Raw genomic sequence first — 23,625 nt, 5'->3', positions numbered from 1 at the left:
GGCAGGGACAACCTTAAACTAAGCCATCACCTCATTTGTTAATCTGCTAGACCTTTCTACATCAGGGCAGTGAAATTTATCCCTGGTTGAGGGGCTGGTTCCCTCAGCCTGACCTCTACTTTCTGTGACCCTCCCCCTGGCTTCAACCTTAGCAACAATTTCCAGAACCTAACCCTCTTCCCTCAGCTTACCCTTGTTTTAATAAACCCCTTGGCCTTTATTTAAAGAGCTTCTGTTGATTCATTATATCATCAATTAGGGCCAAGGCTGAAGAAGGAAAGATAGCTTTCCTGGGTTTCCTTAGGGCTAAACCAGGCATCCATTTTGGTCAGGAAGTGAACCAGGTTTCACTTCCTGTTGGTTTAGGGTTTCTCTCCAGAAGGGAGAGGCTTTTTACTCCTCCCCTCAAGGGGGTTTAGAGACAGCAGAGAGGCTGACTAAAACATTTCAGCCAAGTTCACACAACCTCTGGCTGACCCAAATCATCCTGTACAGAAGAGATAGCCTCCCTGCCTAGAAGACTCAATTGGTACCACCTAATCCTCTGATACAAGCCTCCATTTAGCCTTATTATTCCTTTATAACACCCGACAACTAGGACTCTATGGACAAAACACGGGAGCTGGGAGATGGAATAAATGCCTACATTACATTACCACACTGCCAGCCTAGCTGGCTGAAGGGAATAGGGTTTCTCACAAGTTTGGTTCACTGCTACTTCAATGTTGGTCACAGGATACAGGTTCTCAGCAATATAATTCAGGAGGGTAAAACCAAGGAGCTTGACTCAGACTGGGATGTTGAGCACCCAGCCTGACCTTCTTGCTCAACTTGCAGGTGTTTCTCTTGTGAGATGGATCCACACTTCTTCCTGGGCTCTTGACTGGGACAGCTAATAACAGCCACATACTCTAACTGCTTCAGCTCTCTCCCCAGAGTCACTCAAGGAAGAAAATATGACTTCCCTTCCTCTTCATTCCATAACTGGAACTCTCATTCCTTAGACAACTTGGGTATTACCTTATGCTAAATATTTCAAATCCTAATCCCCCTATAACAATGTGACTCTGCCATGTATTCCCTGTGTAGATTCTTTGAAAAATCTACTACTATTTTAGATCTCAGTTTCCTCAATTGTAAAATGAAGCAGTTTGCTGTATGACCACTAAGAATATTTTTAGATTCAGAATCCTAGAATTCCATGTAACCATAGCTGGTTCCTAAGTAATTCTGGTTTAAAAGGGCATGCATTGATCCAGGAAAAACTCAGAAATAAGTTTAATTTATATATATATATATATATGNCATAGCTGGTTCCTAAGTAATTCTGGTTTAAAAGGGCATGCATTGATCTAGGAAAAACTCAGAAATAAGTTTAATTTATATATATATGTATATATATACACATCTATGTATATATATACATATATATATATACATAAAGTTTGGATAATTATTTTTAATAGTTGTATTTTAAATAAATTCTCTTCAATCTAATATGCTAAAATATTGAATATTGACTCAAGACACATCAATGAACTATGAAAGCTTTAAAAAAATAAACTTTCTCAGGTTTTTTGCATTGTTGAGCTGAAGAACCTTATGTAGTCTTCCCTGAAACAACACAGAACAAATTGCCTGAAATTCGTGTGTTCTTGAACCTATACAGCTAACATAAGTAGCCTATTTATATGCTAGGTTAGTGTTTCTGTTCCTCTCTCATTGTCTTGATTCTGTCTAATGCATTTCCAGATCGAATGCTACTTTCCCTAGGAAATTTTCCTGGTTCAAAATAATCTCCTTATTCTTTGCCTCTTGTGCATATACCATATTATATAATTCACAGTGTATTTATTTATATACATACTTTGGTACTCCCATTAGATTTGAAGTTCCTTAAGGGCAGAAACTGTATTTTGCTTACCTTGGTAACCCCTCAGGACTTAGCATAGTGTTTTTCATATAGTAAGTGGTTATTCAATACTTTTGAATGAGTTAATGAAGAAACAAGTTGGCAAAATGTCTATGATAATAAACCAGTAGACAGATTTTACCCTAATGACAGACCTTTAAATCTCTTTCCCTATTTGGAAAGAAAATGAAATATTCAATTTGACTTCATAGGCCACTGGTAAAAATGTGTCAGGCTTAATGTCAGACTTTCAGATCAGAGTTTTCCTTTGTTTCTGGGCACCCCTGAAGGTGGCAGGGAGTATTAGTAAGGGTTGCAGCAGTCTTTTAATTAAATGCTTTACTACATATAGTAAGTTTTAAATTGGGTGCTTTGGGAGATATAAAGGTACATCAGAAATGAAATGCTGCCACAATTGGTGTTCCTTCTAGTTAAGATCCAATTTAGGGAAGTGGAATATAGTAGAAAGAGTTCTAGTGTTCTAGTCTTGGGGTCAGAAGACTTGGGTTGTAGACCAATATTTACCACTAAATGTATAATGTCGAACAATCCTCTTCCTCCTTTTCTGGAACTTTTTTTCCCATCTACTGAATGAATAGGTTGGACTATAAGACCTTTAAAATTTCTTCCACCTCTAGTATTCAGTGTACATAATGGGTGCTTGCTTACTCAGCGAACCTTGACAAGAGCATTGCTGCCAGCTCAGTACATTGTAGCTATTGGGAAAACAGGACTTCACGGGGAAGAATGCAACAATGTCCTGTTTGCCACTTTTATATCCAGCTCTAAGCAGAAGAATAGATCTTAGAAAAGAATGCAGCAAGGTTAATGGGAGAGGATTGAAGAGGCAGCTTTTATAAAATGATCTCATTTTAAAATCAGTCTGCAACTTTGAAAGGGATGGTATCAGTTCCATCCCCTCCAAACCTGGCAGAGAATGTGAACTAGAGAATGCATAGTTTTACCTCCAACATTCAGAAGGTTTTAAGTAAGCTACGAGACAATGTAGGAAAAGGGAAGGCATTTTGGGTTATAATTTCTGACATAAGACTTGTTAGATTGGAAGTAATAAAAGTTATAGCTAATGTTTACATAATACTTTAAGATTTGCAAAATATATTACATATATTATGTAATTTGATCCTCAAGCTGATCTCATATGACTGATGTTATTTCCCTCCTGCCCCAACCGATGAGGAAACTGAGACAGGCAGAAGTTATGTGACTTGCCCAAGATCACACAGTCATTAAATGTCTCAGGCCAAATTTGAAGTTAGGAGTCTCTTATCTTGAAATATAACACTTTACCCTCTATACTGTAGGAGAGACACATAGGCAGGGCTTAATCTTTCTTATATGTGGACAGTCTGGTGTTAGCTTTCCCTTTTGGTCTGACTCCTTGCCCTCTTGTTACTTAATTCATTCCTGTTTGTATGAATGGTTTTGTTTCAAAGCTAGTTAAAAATTATTTTCTCAATTTACAGGCCATTTTGGGTAGATTTTCTTATTTGTGTTGAACTAGAAATTTCATTAAAAGTTCATTATTAAATAACCTGTTTTTTTACAAAGTTATATTTGTTTTATTGAGTGAGATTCAGCCTACCAAAATGCTTATTGGTAGTTTAATAATAATAGCTAGTATTTATAGAGTGCTTTAAAGTAGGCAAAGCATTTTGAAAATATTATCTCTCACTGGATCCTCATAATAATTCTGGAAGATAGGTGCTATTATTATTCCCATTTGATGGATAAGGAAACTGAGCTAGGCAGAGGCTAAATGTCTTGTCCAAGGTCACACAGCTAGTAAATGTCCGACCCTGGATTCAGACTCATGTCTTCCTGACTCTAGGGACAGCACTCTATCCAACGTGTTACCTAACTGTGTATGTATAGACATACATATAACAGACCTTGCTTGTTCCTATATTTGTTTAACAATCCAGGGAGTATAAAGGTAAAATCATATGTAGTTATACATTGATTTTTAATAAAATTGGTCAATTGTTGCCTTGCCTTACATATTGTTTATGTTATATGCCTACCACATGCATACTATGTACTTAACTCTAGACATACCCAAAGAAAGTGAGTTTCTTGAGGAATTGTTAATGATTCTTTGGACAACTTTTGTGTTGTTAAATCTTTACTGACATGTATATTTTCACCATAATGTTTAGTGGCTTGTTCTATTCATTTATTATTCACTGAAATATTAGAATTCTTGGGGCATTTCACTGGCACAATAGGTCAGAATAATAGAAATTGGAACTGTGCTAGAAAATATTTTGATATATGGCTGCTATAAAACTACTGAGTTACAGCATGGTCACATACAATTTATGGCCTCTGGAAATTACAGAACATAATTGTCTTCACTTCAGTATGAAGCTATATGAACAGCATATAGAATTTATTTGTTAACGACCTGCACAGAAAAAGGACAATGAGTTAGGCCTAGCATAGAACTTGAAGACAAGGATTACCTTTGGGAAATTTCCAAATTCCTTTAATGATCAAGATATTCCCTGAAACAAAGTGCAATCTTTGAAAACCAAATAAAAACCAAAACAAAACACTTTTATTTTTCATATCACTTAAATGTCCTTACATCACCTTATCTCCCTCCCTTTTCTTCCAGAAAACAATAATATATAATAAAAGAGTTCTTTAAAAGAAAAAGAAAGAAATCTGCAAAACCAATCAATATACTGGAAAAAAATCTGACAATACCTATAATGTTCTACTCCTATAGATCCTACTCTTAGGAATGGAGGAAGTGTTTCCCATTTCTTTTATTTAGAACTCAGCTTATTACTTTGTGATTGTTTTTACTCTGTTGTTCTTATTTGCATTGTTGTAATCATTGCATATATCATTTTCTTTTCTCTAATTACTTCACTTCGCATCACTTTATGAAAATCTTTCCATGCTTCTTTGTCTACCATATTTATAATTTCTTACAACCAGGGATGTGTCAGATCAATTTGTAAAACTCACAAGAGCCAATTTAAAAAATTTCAGAATGAGTATTTATAACCATACTTCAAAAATTGACAAATGCCAAACATTGAGCCTTGACATATTTTTTTTTTGTTGATTCATAGACCAGAAAATAATGGTGAAAATGTTAATGATGCAGATTAAATTTAAGGTGTGTTGTACATTTTTGGAGAGCTGGTTGTTAAACATTAATCAACCACTCCTGCTTGCACAATGATAATATTCCACTACATTGATACACCTCAGATTTTTAGCTATTCCCTAATTGATAGGGCATCTATCTATAATTCCTTGCTATCACAAGAATTGTTATTATAAAACTTTGGTAGATCTAGAACCTTACTTTTCCTCAATTACCTCCACAAGTTATGTGCCTAAAAATGGAATATCTGGGTCCAAAGGTGTGACTTTATTTACATAATTCCACAATGTTTTTGAGAATGGTTCTATTAATTCACAAATTAATCAACTCATTAATGTGCCTGTCTTTAAATGTGCGTTTCTCTGAAGAAAAAGTTCATCTTTTAAATACAAGTATTTTTCTAGTGAGTTTCCATGGCTGTGAGATATAGACCACAATGGTATTGGACGAATTAAAGTTGAAGATGTTCCAGAGAATGATGGCAATGTGTTTAGTGCAAATGATGTCAGTGGTTCAAGAAGAATTTATGAAGTGCCTATTTAGTGCCAGGTTATATGGACCTGGAAGTCAATGACATACATATGGTAATTTTGTCCATTAGAGGTGATGAAATCAAGTTAAAGAGTATAGTGGAAGAAAAAAAAGAGTCCATGACCAAGGTTTGGGGATGCTTTTACTTTTAGGGGTTACAATATTGAGCTTGATTCATTAAAGGAGATTGAAAATTGGTAGTAAAATAGGTAGGAGGAAGAACAAGAGAGAGCCATGCTATCAACACTTAGAAATGAGAGTATCCAGGAGAAGGTGATCCACAGTGTTAAATGATGCAGAGAAATCAAGAAGGATGAGGATTGAAAAAAGACCGTTAAAGGCAAGCAGGAGGCTCAGTGGATAGAGAACTAGGCAGGTCCTGGGTTCAAATCTGCCCTTAGACATTTCCTAGCTGTGTGACTCTGGGCAAATCACTTAATCCCAATTTGCTTAGCCTTTACTCCTCTTCTGTCTTGGAACTGATTCTAAGACAGAAGGTAAGGGTTTAAAAAAAAGAAAAGAAAATGTGAAATCTCTTAAAAGTGACTTAGATATTATTGGTAACCTTGAAGAGAGAAATTTCAGATGAGCATTGGTGCCAGAAATTAGAATGAAATAAGATCAAGAAATATCTGATACAAATAAATAAAATGAATAACTCATATGATGAGAATAAGAAATAAATATCGAATAGTTCATTTTCAACATGATATTCCGTTGCTATCTTTACCATGTTAAAAAAATAGTAGGAAGGTCCTCAACTTTTTGAGTGGACCTTATTTGGCAAATTGATAGGAGGACATAAGTGTCATATAGGATGATCAGGCATGAATAAGTTGAGATTTGTATCACTGGAGGGAATATATCTGTATTGATGTGATGATAGATTCATTGATGTCTTAGAGAATTACATAGTATTCTCCCAATAATAACATATGCCTGTCAATCATGAAAATGTACAGTTTCAGGATAAACATGAAAAATAATCCAGAAGCCAGTGAAAAGAGTTATGGTGGATACCTTTTTTTTTTTGTATTTTCCATAGTTCACTTCTAATGATGACTTCCAGTGATGTAAAAGGTATCACATGGACATATGGAAAAGAACAGGAACAAGAGGTGGTTTGGTTATGTCATGAGGAATAGGAAAATAAATGGATAGTCTGAGAGCTACACTGGTACGCTCTGAATAGCAGAAGAGCTAGAAGGACTCAATTGAGCCTGTTGCCTAGATCCTTAGTGAAGGATTTGTGCAATGCATAGGGAAGAGCTCCCACAGGATAGGAAAATGTGATGAATTTGCAATATGTACTTGAAGAGGAAATGCCATATTAGCAGAGTAGCATTATCAAAATAAGTGAAGTAAAGGAAACCTCATAAGTATAATTTTCCAGGGTTATAGAAATATCTTCCTCTCCTTAGGATGAAATCCACATATCTACCATTGAAGTGAATTCCTCATTTGTACTAGATGTCAGATTTGAGGTCAAATGCAACCTGAGCCTCAGAAGCATAATTTTAAAGACATTTTTTGCTGTGATAATATAAGTAGTCATTTCAAAATTATCATGTAATAGCATGATAATTGAACAATTGCCAAAAATGGAGAGTTGGTTTTGTGGCATTTCTCCCATCCTGAGAGATTAAATATTTCTCTTGAAAATTGCCACAGCTGAGACTTTCTTGCATCAATTATAATATTAATTAACCACGCAGATTTTAAGGAATCCATCTGCATGTGGTGTATTGTCCTCAAATTGCTTCTGGAGTTTAGACACATGATTCTAAGCAAGTTCAATTCAATGGACCTCCTTTCTTCCCTCTTCTCTGGAGGAGGTTACAACAGGAAATTTACACTACAGATTGGAATTTGGGATTATTCCATCACAACTTCTCTCTGATGCTCCCATTCAACAAGGGAATGCTGCGGCCTCTAAAGGACACAGTGTTGTCTTAAATGCTAATTATACCCGAAATGGGGCAAAGCAGCTTAATTGAGGTATACAGGGAGAAAGGGGTTTTACTCCTCAGTTGCTATAAATGGTAGTTTCCATGCCTTGATCAATTTTTTGTTTTTGTTTTTTTTTACAAGTGAAAATGGAGACCCCTAAAATGAGATTCAATATTCAATTAAGGAAGTGTGGTACTAGTTGATTGACCGTGGGCAATCCATTTAACCTCCTTGGGCCTCAGATTTCTCATTTGTAAAATGGAGGTGTTTGACTTAGCTTCTAAAGTCCCTTCCAACTCTGTATCTACAAACAAATCCAACTCCAAATCTATAAACAAATGAGTTAAAACTTATAAACTACATCTACAAACTCTATGTCTTTAGATCTATATGTTTATAGATTCTATATCTATATATTCAACTCTAAATCTATAAACCTATAAAACTATGAATGCATCTAAGATTTATATCAGTTTTGAATGGCTATACCTTGTTATCCTGGGGGTCATCCATTTGTATATTTTTTACCTGTGGAAATTAAAAACACTAAATCAATCTGGTCTCCTTAGTGGGACCAAACTAGCTGTTCAGTAGGCTACCGCCTTGTAGAAGAAGGGTCAAGCTCATTAATCATGATCAGTTCATTCAAAATAACATCTAATTAGATTAAAGTACTATTTTTCAGTCCCACTAGAGGGACTTTCTCTCTATGCTTTGGATATTTAATCCATAGTATGGCTACTTTTAATTTTGAAATAGAAATCTTGTCCCTATTTATTATGTCTTTAGGAATTAGTTGGTTAATTCAAAGGTAATGTCTATATCTGGAAAATCAATAATCTGTGAATGATTATCACCTCTGCCTGGGTTATTATAATGGCCTCTTAATTTGTCTCCCTGCTTCCAGTGTCTTCCTTCTACGATGCATCTCCCATAGAGTTGTAAAAATAATAGCTATGAAAGTAATTTTCCTATAGTACAGATCTGATCATGTTCCCCTGCTTGGAAATCTTTGGGGAAATTTTATTGTCTCTAAGCACCGTAGAAACCAAGAATTATGGTGCCTGAGGAAGCTTTAGTTGATCAGGGAGATGGGGGATACAGTGTAGTCTATAGTAACTCTAACCCCCACCCCAAGTGGGAAGGGGCAATCCATCAGAGAGTCTGGTACCATTTCCTATAGCATAGACAATAACTTCCAACCCCCTGATTTCTGGAGAAGGAGAAGGGTGAAAAAGTGACAGGTTAGGAATACAATGAGGGGAGAAAGTAGACCCTTAGAGAAATGAAGAACTTTTAGGGTTAATGATACATGATTCAAGGTGAATGGAAAACTTTGAGACATGGGACTGGTGGAAGGAAGGATTGCTATGAAGAAGTATGTCCATGGGATGGTGGTGGCTGAAGGCAAAAGCTCTAGCTTCTCCATGTTACTTATAACTATTTCTAGGAGAAACTACAAACATCTCAGCCTGTCTTTGAAGGTCCTCTACAATCTTTCATCAACTTTTCTTTCCAGTCTTATTTCATGTGCATTTCAGCCTCACAGCAATTGTAGGAAGTTCCCATAAACCGACATCCCATCTCCTAGATTTATGACTGCAAAAACCATTCCCCATGCCTATCTAAGCTCCTTTATCTTTTCCTCTCAGAATCCTGATATTCCTTCAAGTCTCAGTTCAGGACCCATCTTTTATGGGAAGTTTTTTTCTTTTCTCCTCCTCTCCACCATCTCATTTTGATGTTCTGTCTTTCTTTCCTTATATTTGCTTATTATCTGTACACTTATATCTCCAGTAGAATATAAACTAAATTTTTTTGTCTTTTATTCCCAGTACCTAACTTAGTTTTTGCTTATTGTTGTTTTTTAGTCATTTCAGTCATGTCTGTGTCTTCTTGACCCCACTTAGAAGTTTTCCTGACAATAATACTAGAAGAGTTTGCCATTTCCTTCTCTAGCTCATTTGCCAGATGAGGAAACCAAGGCAAGGTTAAGTGACTTTCCCAGGGTCACACAGTGAGTAAGTGTCTGAGATCAGATTTGAACTCCCAAAAACAGTCTTCCTGACTGTAGGAGACTTCCTGGCCCAGCACTCTATCCAGTGAACCACCTGTTTGGTAAGTACATGTTTATTGGAATGACTTTGATCACCTAACAATAGGAGGAATGGAGAAAGGGATAATAAAATGTCCTCTTCTCTCCCATCAAAAGTTTGCTTTCACATCACAAATGTCTTATTATGCAATGGTTTGGGCTGCTTTCCTTAAAGCATTTATTCAATGTTATTATGTGCCAAGGCTTTGCTAAGAGCCTCAGAACATAGTAGAAAATTATAAGGCTTAGCCAGCCCTCAAGGAGCTTACAATTTCTTCTTCTAATTGCCTTCTACCTATATGGAGCTAAAGAAATTAGACTTACCCCAGTTTTCATGGAGAAAATGTCAGGCCCTGCTCCAGCATCTCTTATCTTTTTGATAAAGATATTATACCATCATGGCCATACCATATGGCTTAAATTCTTACTTCTATTCAGATGCCTCCATATTCTTGTTATTCAGTCATAGCCTCTATTCTGAGACTCTGCCTATCATTCTAGTTATGTGATTTACATCTTTACTGGTTAAATCTGTTCAGAGCATCAAACTCAAAACATTCAAAACTGGATTGATTACAATCCTTCCTCTGACACTTGACTAATTGTGTGACCTTGAGACAAAGTCACTTAACTTCTCTAAGACTCCTTCTTTGTAAAAGGAGTATTAATAATGGCATTTACTTCATGGGGGACAATTGTGAGGACAAATAAGATAATATAGAAAATGGACTTACTGCTCTAGAAATGTGAGCTATTAGTTCATCCCACCAAACTATCTCTTCAACTTCCCTATTTTTGCTGATAGTACAACTTTCCTTTTAGTCAAACATATTCCAAAAATTGGAGTTTTTGTTGTTGTGTCTGACTCTTCATGACTCCATTTGGGGTTTTCTTGGCAAAGAAATTGGAGTGGTTTGCTATTTCCTTCTCCGGCTCATTTTATAAATAAGGAAACTCAGACAATCTTGTTTAAGTGACATGTCCAGAGTCACACAGCTTGTAAGTGCCTGAAGTTAGATTTGAACTCAGGAGGTTGAGTCTTCTTGACTCCAGATCAGAAACTCTATCCACTTTGTCGCCTAGCTGCCCATGTCATTTTTCTTTTCTTTCTTTTCCTTTTTTCCCTTCTTTTCTTCCCTTTTTCCTCTTTCCCTTCCCTTCCCTTCCCTTCCCTTCCCTTCCCTTCCCTTCTCTTCTTCTCCCTTTCTTCTTTGCATTCAATCAATTACAATCTTTTGGGGATTTGACCTTGGTCATGAATCTATCCTCAATTCTTCACTCACATTGCCACTAATATATCTCTAGACTCCATTATTTCTCACATTGGTAATTACATGAGAATCAGAAAATGTTAGAGTTCAAATAGACCTTAGAGATCATATGATCACCCATAGCCATGTTTTATAGATGAAGCAATTGAGAGTTAGAGCAGTCAAATGATTTTGGTTCTACCACTTATTTCAGAGGTGAATTTGTCCAAATTCTTAATCTTTTAAATACTTTAGTTTATTCATATGCAGGATAAGGGTGTTTAGACTAGGTGATCTCTACTTTAGACTGGGTTAGTGATGGGCAAACTATGGCTGTGGGCCAGATGTGGCCCTTCTCCTTCATAATCTTTTAGCCATTACTAGGGCTTAGTATCACAAAAAATACAAGAATTTTGTAAAATGTGTCATTGTTATTTTTTAATAAATTATATTGGCCCACCCAAAGTTTTTTTCCTTTCCTTTGGCCCTCTATTTAAAAAAAAGTTTGCCCATCACTGGACTAGATGATCCAGCTTTACTGTAGAGATACAATCCTACAAGGTGAAAAAGGGTTCTAAGTTTTAGAGGCAGGATTTGAACTCAGGTCCTATGGCTCCCACATATTCAGTAAACACCTATGAGTACAATAACATAGAATATAATAATGTCGGTGTGCAATAATATCCTGGACTAGGGGTAGAGATTATACAAATAAAAACAGATTACTTTTCATAACAATTAGCATGGATATAATGATAATGAGAGCAGTGCACATTTTTATAATATTTATTTATGTTACAAAGTACTTTACATGTATTTGCATTTGATCTTCACAATAATCCTTTAAAGTAGGTAGTATAAGTATTATTCTCACTTTATCAATGAAGAAATTAGCTCAGGGCAAGCAATGTGCTCTTTGTTATTTATTTATTTAGTGAACTCTTCCAGTATTACAGTCCAGGGCTTCTTATTCTAAGGGCAGTGCTTTTCCTAACATTTCTGCTGACATGGATGTATGCCTAGTTTATAGGGGAAACAGTCCTCCTTGGATACTTATGTATACTATGATCAATCTACAGCTCAAACTTCCTTATAATGGGCAGTAATTATGATTTGTCTGTGTATTATATACCTTGAAGAATAACTAGATAAATGGCAGGCATTACATGAATCATGCCACTCATAGATGACAATGGTATAGAGATTATTCTTTAAAGAAAGATTTTCTTTGCCTCGGCGGCACTTTTTCTTTTCTTTTCTTTCTTTCTCTTTTTTTGGGACCATATTTATCCATTCACAATATCTTTATCATTTTGTCATTAGAGCCATAATTGGGTCTTCTGTCTTTGAGGCCTGATGACACATCACAGCAGCTGGTCTGACTTCAGAGGACTTGGGTTTGATAGAGTGTCCAATGCTGTTGAGTATGCTTTCAGCTTTTTAATTTGTTTTGTTTTTTTCAGAATTCCTTTGAGAGTTCCTTTCACTTCTGTAGAATGCTGACTCTAGGATTCTCTCATGAAAGCTAACTTCCTTTACTCTGTAATGTTTACCTCAGCTCCTGTAGACCCCCTGTGTTCTCTCCTTTTTTTTTCTCCCCGGCTGAATCTATCATAAAGAGTCTATTATACTTTTGTCCAGTTATTTTGTTCCCTGACTGCCACAGATATCCAAATATAATCTTACAATGAGCTCATAAATAAGTTTTCAATTCAGCATCTGGACTGTGGCACTCATTGGTCTATTCTCTCTATGTCCATCATGGAACTCTAGATAATTGGAAAATAAATTCTGTTGAAATTCAATATGCCTGTGACATGTGCAGTAAAATTTATCACTGCAGTAAGATTATAATTGTTGACTTAAAATTAATGCAATCGAGGGAATGTGGAGACTTTCCACATTCTCACAAGAAAACATCACAGTAAAGTCAATTTTAATCATTTAGGCAAATACCATGGTGCTAAGTTCAATTGCAGGATATCAAAGGAAACATTCTATCTTTTTATAGAGTCATACTTTAAATTACATCTTATTTTTCCAAACCTTCAGTGAAGCTTTTCTTGATTAATCAGTCCTACCTATTTCTTCTTGCTGGCATTACCCATGTCCCAGCTTTCTTTCTTAAGGCACCTTTGTATTTTGATTATTTTATGGTCCTCTGTTTATTACTTCCTTGTCTATCTCTTTTCCCCTATTAAATGGTAAGTTGCTCCAGGGACTAGGTTTATTATTTAATATAAGTGTTTATCCCAAGGGACTATCTAATACATTGTTACTCATTCTGTTGGAGATTAATAAAGGACTGAATTCAATTAAACAAATACTTAGTGATGCTTAGCCCTGGGCTAGGGGTTGGTTTCCCTTTTTGCTCTCCTTATCTCCTCTCAACCAGTAAGAAAAATTTCTTTCAATTTAATTCCATCCAATAAGCTTTTATTAAGGGCTCACTGGGTAGGAGTTATCCTGTACTTTGAATATTGTGGGGCTGAGGGAGATAGACAAACGCAAGTGCTGCTTTCTCTGCCAAACTCTTCCTCCTCCATTTCCCTGATAATTTATAGTCATAGTTTAACCTATGTTCAAATCTAGCCTCCAACACTTACTATTCATATGAACCTGGGCAAGTCACTTATCCCTGTTTGCCTCACTTTCTTCATTTGGAATGAATTGGAGAAGGAAATGATAAACTAATCTAGTATCCTTGCCAAGCAAATCTAAAATGGGTTCACCAAGGAAGAGTCCAACTGGACTAAACAATAACAAAGGACAAAGCGGCTTGATTGATAAAAGGGAGAGCATTTGAGTGTGGATCTGAGGTGGATTGGTGTATTGTATTGAGAAGCCTGAGAGACCTGCCTGAGGGGAAGTGGAGGGTTCAGCTTCTACTGGACCACATAGGTAGAGCCTATTTTGAGAGTAAAGGTTGGATGCTAGTGGGTGCAGAGGCTAGAAGGTTTTGGAGCTGTGTGCTCTACCTTGGAACCCCCTCTCTTCTATGGACTTTGAGGGAGGCCCATCAAGGTAGGTAAGATCTTGTGGCCAGGTTGCTAATTTTTCCTACACACCAAAACAGTACGTGCACATCAATAGAGCTCGAGCAACACTGACAAACTAGCAGGTCAGATTTCAGTCTGAATGCTTGTTTGTTTGTTTTTGGTGACTGCGATATGAATGGGATGGTGAAGGAGGAAAAAAACAACTTTGTGATATTATTCGAAATAGCATTCTAAGTGCTATGGATAGAGTGATAAAAAATCCTTCCCCATAAGATCATCAGGTAAAAAGGAAGTGAGACATGTACACAAATGGTTATCACATAAGTATATGATAAAAGTAACTAGAATTTTTATAGCACTTTAAAATTAATAAAATATTCTGCATATGTTATTTCATTTTCTAGAGTAACCTAGTGAGGCCAAATTATATCCATTTTATAAATGAGAAAACTGAGCCTGGATTTCCAAGAATCACACTGCTAGTGTCTCCAGTAGAATCTGGACATTTAGATCTACCTGATTGCCTAGCATTCTACTAACTGTGATAGGAAAGTGAAAGAAAAGGGAAGTGACTTTTGTGAACTTTTAAGGTTCATATCCAGCCTCAGACACTTTCTAATTGTGCCAGCTAATATCTCTCAATCTGACTTTCCTTATTTGTAAAATGGGGCTAATAAAAGCACCTACTTCCCAGAGCTATTGTGAGGATCTACTGAGATAAGATTTGGAAAGCATTCTGCACACCATAAGCATTTTATAAACACAAGCTATCATTATTATTGTTGTTCTTGTTAATAAAAATCTTTAGGCTGCAATAGAAGATATGGTATTTATAAAGGCAGACTAGAAATGGAATCAATTTCTCTCTGCAGACTTTTATGTCCTGTTTTTAAAAATCAAAAAATAAATTCTGTGAGGATACAGTTTGCTGATCCATCTCCCCTGGAGATACTGAAAAGGAAAAAAAAGACTTCTTATAAGGTGCCACCCTTTATCATCTCTCTGTTAATCTTCTCATCTGAAATTTAGGGGGTTGGAAGAACTAGTTTCTCTTCATAGGGCATTTCCTCTTCCTTACTGGAAGAGAATACAATTAAATAGAGCTAAACAGCTCCAAGGCCAAGGAAGAGAATGCAACATCTTAAGATGGCTTTCCAAAAATTGACTTCAGAAGTATAAGATGGAGGAGGATAAAGTTGATGGGGGGCATCTAGGTGATATAGAAGATAGAATGCCAGGTCTAGAGTCAGGAGGACTAATCTTCTTGAATTTAAACCTGGCCTCAGACACTTAGTAACTGTGTAACCCTGGGCAAGACACTTAACCTTGTTTGCTTCAGTTTCCTCATCTGTAAAATGGGCTGGAGAAGGAAATGACAACACACTCCAGTATCTTTGCCAAGAAAAACTGAAATGGGGTCAGAAAAAATCTGATATGACTGAAAAACAGCTAAACAACAGCAATTTGATGAGTCACTGACACTACAAAAATATACAGTTCTTCATGGAGGTTACCAGATATGACATGTATGCAAAGAACTATAATTAAGGATAGGTTATGACAAATTCAAAAAGCATTAGAAAAATTTAGGTGGGAGAGCACTTATAGCTAGCAGGATCAGGGATCATTGGCACCTCCACTGAACCTTGAGGGAAAAGAAGGCTTTTGACAGGCTTGAGTTACATAGAGGCAGGAGACAACAGAGAGAGCTTGGAGAATATTTCCTATTCCTGTCTGGCTGAACTATAATTGTATAAGACTAGGTCAATAAACAACATTCCATACAGAATTTAAAAAAAAGTATGGAATGAAATAATTCCGGCAAAAAATGCCTTAAACAAACCCCAAAAAGGGTCAGGAAAAGTGCTACATAACTGAACAACAATAGAACAACTAGTGATTAATTAATCAGAAAAAGCTGTAGTTGTTTTGGTGGACCAGAAGATCAGCTTGGGAAGTATGATGCTGAAGTCAAGAAAGCTCATATGTTTTTGGGTTGCAATAGAGGCATAGCATTCAGGAATAAGGAGATGAGACTCATTGTACTTTTCTGTAGGCTGATCAAATCTGGAATATAGTATTCGATTCTGAATGCTACATTTTAGGGGAGACATTGAAAAGCTAGGCTGTTTCCTGATGAATCCATTCGTGATGATGAAGGGTCATATGCTCCTGCAGTTGAAAGTAGTGGGTATTGACTGGATCAATTTCAAGTAGTAACTGGGAAAAATATTAGAGCTCACCTAGAAAAAATAATGAAATTCATCTAGAAGAACAGCCAAAAATCTCAAGGGAAATCATAAGAAAAAAATGGGAAGGAAGGAAACCTTAAGAGTACCAAAATCTCAAACCATAATACATGGCAATAATCATCAAAATGATTTGGTTTTGTGCAAAACATAGAGAGGCTGATCAATGGAACAGATTAGGTAAACAATACACAGAAGCTAAAGAACCTAGCATCACTGTATTTGATAAATTCAGAGATCGAAGCTATTAGGATAAGAAATTTATATTGGACAAAAAAAACTTCCAAAAAACTGGAAAGCAGTCTGGAAAACAAAAAACTAGATTTAGACTAACACCTTACATAATATGCCAAGATACATACCAAATAAATACATGAGTTAGACATAAAAGTTTGCAGCATAAGCAAATTAGAAGAGCAAGGATTTATGAACAGGGAAAGTGTTCATGACTAAAAAAGGGATTGAGTAGGGCAGCTAGGTGGCTCAGTGGATTGAGAGTCAGGCCCAGAGATAGGAGGTGCTGGGTTTAAATCTGGCCTCAGACATTTCCTAGCTGTGTGATCCTGGGCAAGTCATTTAACCCCCATTACTTAGCCCTTCTCTTTTGCCTTGGAACCAATGAACATCAATTCCAAGATAGAAGGTAAAGGTTTAAAAAAAAGGCATCTAGTAAGAGGTCACACATGATCTGAACATGAATGAAGCTAAGAATTATAAGAGGTGAAAATACTGAGTATTGATTCCAAGCTGGAAGGTAAGGGTTTAGAAAAAAATAAAATAAAAAAGGAATTGAGAGGATCATGAAATAAAGTGAAAAGTTTTGAATCTATCTATCTATCTATCTATCTATCTATCTATCTATCTATCTACCTATCTATCTAGATAATTACAGTTAACTGGGATGGGAGAAATAATCTTGGCTCCAACTTTCTCAAGTAAGTGTCTAATTTCTGAGACATATACAGAATTTGTTCAAATTTATAAGAATAGAATCCTTTCTCAATAAATAGAGGATTTAAACAGGCAATTTTTTAAGGAAGAAATCCACGCTAACAATAGCTATATTTAAAAAAAACCCTAAAGTCCTTCCAAAATCCTTCAGAGAAATGTAGTCTAAAGCAACTATGAGGTTTCACCTCAAACTAATCAGACTGACAAGTATGACAAAAGGAAAATGACAAATGTTGGTGGAGATTTGGGGAAGAAAGCACATTAATACAATGTTGATGTAGCTGTGAATTTGTCTAGTCATTCTGGAAGGTAAACTAAACTGTGCACAGTGTTAACAGAAAAGGAACACTAACAGGACTCAGACCCTTACTAGCTATATGAACTTAGATGAATCATTTAACTTCTATTTAACATTTTAGCTCTTCTCTCATAGAGTTTTTGTGCATGTTATATGAGATAGAATTTGTAAAATGCTTAGCAAAGAACCTGGCATATAGTAGGTCTATATAAATGTTAGCTATTATTATTTCTAGGATAATACTCCCAAAAATGTCAGAGAAAGAGGAAAAGACCCATGTGTTACAAAACACTTACAGCAACTCTTTTTTTGGTGATAAAGAAATTAAGTGGGATGCTCGTCACTGGGAATGGCTAAATAAATTATGTGGATGTAATGGATTGTTATTATGATATAAGAAACAACAAAGGAGATTTATTCAGTGAAGGGAGCAGAACCAAGAGAACAATTTAAGTAATCACAATATTGTAAAGGCACCTTTGAAAGACTCAAAAAACAACCACCACCCAAATGTCCAGGAGGATTCTTTCCATCTCCTAACAACTGATGGGCTCAGGGTATAGAATGAGACATATGCTTTTTGGACACAACAAATAGGGGGATTTGTTTTGCTTGACTGTATATTTGTTATGACTTTTGCTTTTGCTTTTGTTTTCATTGAAGTTAGGAAAGTTGGGAAGATAAGAGGGAGAGAATATAGATTTGTAATTGAAGAAATTAAATTTAAAAGGACAAACTATTGAAAGACTAAAGAGATTTTATCATTGCAATGACCAGTAATTACTTCAATATGCTACTCATCTCCTGATGGAAAAATGATGGACTAAAGATGAAGAATTTTGAACACCCACATATTTGGATGTGTCTAATGTGGGAATTTGTTTTATTTGACTCTGCATATTTGTTGCATTCTGGGGTGGAGGTGGAGAGAGGGACAGAAACTCAATGTTTATTTATTAGAAAAAGTAGAAAATACAAATCACAATTAAAAATATTCTATGTTTATTCTATGCTCAGTAAGGTCTATGGTCTAGGTCCATGTTGGCAAACCTATGACACCCATGCCAGAGGGGGCTTTCTCCCCTGCCCCTCTCCACTGTACCTGAAGATATTTTTCACATCACCCACCCTTCTGCCCAGCAGCTTAATGGGAGTGCTTCCTTTCTCCTCTATCTGGAGAAAAGGGGTTTCTCACATGCAGCATGAGGATTGCAGTTTTAGCACTTAGTCTCTAAAAGGTTCATCATCATGGGTATAGGTCAATATATATCTCACAGGGTCTAGCAGAGTGCCATGAGAATTATTAGGGGAAGGCAGTATCACTTCTAATTGAGGGTAAGCAGGATGAGGTAGAAAATTCTTTTAGGCACAAGCCTGCCAGAAATAATTTCTTAATTAAATCATTCTAATCTAAGCATTTCTACTTAGTGAGAGAACCAAAGATGGGTAGAACCACCTCTGAATGAAAAACTCTCTCTTTTCCCTTCCCTCACCCATCTATCTCTCTCCCCATCCATGCTTCCCTTCCTCTCTCACTTCCTCCCCCCTTTCAGTATAATAGACAAAATTCCACAATGAGATTAAAAAAGGTACAGAACTTATGGCAACATTCAGTTAACATTTTGCCTCACCAAAGGAAACATTAGTCACTTAACTTTTAGCATATCCTTGGAGAATAATTGTCATAAAGTAATTCAGTTCCTCTTTGACTACTCACTTTAAGAATTCTCCTTTCTAACTGGTCAGAAGTGAAATTGAGATTTTCTATTAACTTAGGCAATCAAAGAAACTCCTTATTTCTCTTAGTATGATATCGCTCTACTCCAGGCAAGACAGTTCAGTCAAAGGCCCCTTGCCCTTGGTCATCACTCTGATTACTTCAGGAAAGAGTTGATCAGAGAGAAGCTAGCAGGAAGTTGTTTCTGAATTAATGGTTAAAGAAAGACTGATAAGGTTTTTCTTTGAGATTAGTTCAAAGGCTTCAGACAAGGATAATATTAAAAACATCTATTAATATTTCTAAAAAGAGGAACCTGAGGGGCTCTATTCTGCTTCCACAAGGGAAAATTTCATGATATGACCTAACCTAGACCTTCCTGTAGAGAGAGATTATAGATTCAATGAAGTGTATCATAAGGAGACAACCAGAATAAAGAGGGGATGTGATTCCATGACACATGAAGCATGGTTGAAGGAACTGGGGATTTTTAATATGGAGAAGACTTAGGAGGGATATAACTATCTTCAAAAATTTGAAGGATTAATTTGCAGACTTGTATAACTTAGTCTTAGAGCAGACGTTTTTTAAACTGGTGTCTGTGAACAAAACAAATTTTAGGTAACTTTAAAAATGTTAAATAGAAATATTTTAATATCACTGTTTTGGGTAATACTACATTTCATGCATTTAAGATAATTATTCTAAGGGGTCCAAAGGCTTCATCATATGGCCAAAAGAGCCCACGACACAAAATAAGTTAAAAACTCTTGCTTGAGAAAATAAATCTAGGAAAAGTGGGAGGAAATTTTCAGTTCATATTTGGGAAAAAAGACTTCTATCTCTAGTGTTGATGGTCCTGTTTTGATGATCATTTCTTTCCCTTTTAAACTAAATTAGATTTTACAGCAGTTATACTTAGGTTTAATGGACTCAGAATAATGGATTCCTACTTAACTATTACTGTCATGAAGACTGAAAGCAGAAGGGTGTCCTTGAGCGCATGTGGTGGTCAGAAATTAGCTCCCATTCATTGATTCATCATTAAAGTAATAAACAAAGGATTTGGCTTTTGGACAACTGCAATTGTTGTTTTGTTCACCCACAGTTTTCACATATAAATGGGCTCTTTGACGGCTGACTAGACTCCCATAGTAGCTCACCCCTGAATCTTACTTTTAGGAAGTATCCTTTGTATACTGAAAATTTTTTTTTGATTCAATTTAGAACCCCATTTATGCTTGTGCATTAAAATCAAAGACTAAACATATTAAGTGGAGCTTAAAGATTTATCTCCATTGAAATTGGGGCTGATACTGTTCCAGACTACATATTTCCCAACTTTCAGACTACTTCTGCATTAATAGTAATGTATCAAATAGACATAGGGCTCCTGCCATTTTGTTATTTGGAGGCAATGGTTGCTTAGTTGGAGCCAGGAGACCTGACGCTAATTTCTGGCTCTTCCATTTACTAGTTGTGTGACCTTGAACAATCCCTTCCCTCTCTGGATGAAGACCTTAGATCAGATGATCTCATCGGTCCATTTTTGCTCAGATATTTTATCTTCCATTTATCCATGGACCATTGCCCATGATAAATGTACCCTGTTGCTTTGTTTTCAAAACTCACTCTGCCCTTTGTTTCCTGAAGCAACTAGTTGAAACTAAGATGACTAATGAAATGTTGTGAACCGTGCTATCAAATAGGTGAGCTATCTAATTTTATTGTGTCAAAGACCTCTGCTCTTGACTTCATGGGTGTGCATATTTTAAAAAAAAGAGCTGTCAGTAGTTCATTGGATATATTCTCTTTCAGTTAATTCTTAAAAGAGGACATTTTGAACCCAGATTGCCTTACTTTTGGAGCAAAATCCAGCTTTTCAGAAGCATTTAATACTACGGTAACTTGTGACTGTCACTTCTTGGTGCATAGATTGTAGGGAAGTGGGAAAAGTCATCATAAGAGTGAATTATGTCTCAGTTTCTTTTTAGCACGAGTTCAGGGCATGGAGGGCATGGCTAATCTGGTGGAATCCACAACCAGAAGCATCTTAGATTTCTCTCACAGCTGTTAATGGTGCATCTGTTCTGTCTGGCCCCAGCCTCCTTGCTACCAATACACTTACCTCAGGTCATTCTGCTCACCAGGAGGATGGGAAAATATTCATTTGATAGTGGTGCCTCAACTCTTCTCAATGTGATATTCTGAATAATGGCATCCTCAGTATATCAAAATGAACAATCAATCAACCAGAATTCATAAAACACCTACTATGGGGGAAGGGAATAAGCATTTGTATAGTGCCTATTATGTGCCAGGTGTTGTGCTAAATACCTTGTTAAACATAATCTCATTTGATCTTCCCAGCAACACTGAGAGGTAGGTGCTCTTTTACAGTTGTGGAAACTGAGGCTGATAGAGGTCAAGTGACTTAACCAGAGTCTCATAGCCAGTAAATATCTGAGTCAGATTTGAATTCAAGCCTTCCTAAATCCAATCCTTTTACTCTAGCCACAGTACCACCCAGTTACCCTATCTGTGACCTGACTATGGGTCAGGCAAACCTACTAAGCACTAGTAATACATTCATAAACATGAGAGAGACCTTGCCCTCAAAGAGCCTCCATTATGCTGGAAATACAACTTGTTCATCAGGAAGACTCATCTGTGTGACCCTGGGCAAGTCACTAAACCCTGCTTACCTCAGTTTCCACATATATGAAATGAGCTGGAGAAGGAAATTTCAAGCCACTCCAGTATCTTTGCCAAGAAAATCTGAAATAGAGCCATGAAGAGTTGGATATAACTGAAACAAGTGAACAAGAACACTCTCTCCATATTATGTATGTAAACATATTCACACATATATTAAATATATATAAAACAATGACTGAGGAAAGCACTGACCCTGGGAGGCAACTAAGAAAGGACTCTTGACAGGTGACCCTTGGGTTGAAACTTAAAGGAACCTAGGGGTCTCCCTAGGCAGAGGTTGAGGAATAAGAGTATTCTGGGCATTGAGATGGACTGTATGAAGGCACAGAAATGGAAGATGTAATATATATGCAGGGAAGGGCAAAGAAGTCATTCCGTTTAGAGCACAGAAGGTGTGAGGATGTACATTGTATAAGGTTTTAAATGCTGAAGATTAATTTATGTTTTATCCTGAAGACAATTGGGAGTCATTGAAGCTTCTAGAGCAGAAGAATGATAGTCAGGCTTATGCTTTTGGAATATTAAGTTGGTAACTACTTGGGGAATAGATCAGAGTAGAGAGACTGGATGTTAGAAGACCAATTATGATAGTTTTTGTAAGAAGTGATGAGGGTCTGAACTAGGGTGGTTATACAAGCTAAAACATTCTCATTATTTTGTTTCTCCTGCAAATATTCAATTCATTTAGAAGGGAAATATCCTAATCAGCTTCAAATGGCTCCACACTATTAGCCTGGGAGTTATCTACCGGCAGGTCTTCCAGAGGAAAATCAGTTGTTTTTCCTTTTTGGCTGGTACCATCTGCTTTACACTTCTTTATCATTGTGTTGAACTAGAACTTGTTTTTTGTTTGTTTTTATTCTGTTTCCTTTTACCTTGTGGGGAAGCAACTTCTGCTATCCTATGTTCTTAGGTCTGTTTTTTATTTTTAACCTCATTAAAATTTCCAATTTTGCTGGTTGGAGAAGAAAGAGAATTATAAAGTGAAACTTTGGTTCAGGAAGCACATGTGAACTCTATAAAATGAAGGGCTGAAAAAAACAACAACTTCGCAATTGGAGCTGTTCAAAATTGAAATCAGTCACTGAGTACTTATTAAATACTTAATCTGTGCCAATAACTGTTCTAGGCACTGAGAATGCAAAGGTAAAGATGAAACAATTTCTGCCCATAAGAAGCTTACATTCTATGGAGTGGGTGGGAAGAGGACAAAGAAAGTGTATACATACACATATTAATACAAAGGTTTTTCCCTTAGGGAGGTAAATTAATTTTAATTAATTCCAGAGGTATACTAGCTTGTCCTTCATTATCTTGACAACAGCTAGGTGGGATGACGAAAGACCATAAGAAAAAACTGGCATTTGAACTCATCTTCTTAGGAAGCTATGAATTTTTAGGATCAGAGGTAAGGAAGAATATATTCTTGGCATGAGGGACAGAGACTAAGGAAGAGAAGGCAGATGGAACTCCATGTATGAGACCAATTTGGCTGAGTGGTAGAAGGAATGATGCATTTATTAAGCACCTACTATGTGTGAGTCACTATGTTAAGATCTTTACAGGTATTATATCATGTAATCCTCATAAGAGCTCTGGAGTCAGATGCTGTTATTACCCTAATTTATAGTTGAGAAAACAGACAAACAGAGGTTAAGTGACTTGCCCAGGGTCAAGTGTCCAAAGAGTCCTGTCCTCAATGGCAATAGTCTGGATTTCCTTAAGGTTATTACCTAGAAGACCTCTGGAAACACAGAGTTTGAATCAGTTCCGGGGATCATTTCCATGTAGGTTCTCTTGGAACTGGATTAGT

This window comes from Gracilinanus agilis, chromosome 3 (genome assembly GCF_016433145.1).
Source record: "Gracilinanus agilis isolate LMUSP501 chromosome 3, AgileGrace, whole genome shotgun sequence".
NCBI lineage: Eukaryota > Metazoa > Chordata > Mammalia > Didelphimorphia > Didelphidae > Gracilinanus > Gracilinanus agilis.
The sequence above is the reverse complement of the archived record's forward strand: the minus strand, read 5'-3'. Positions refer to the sequence as shown.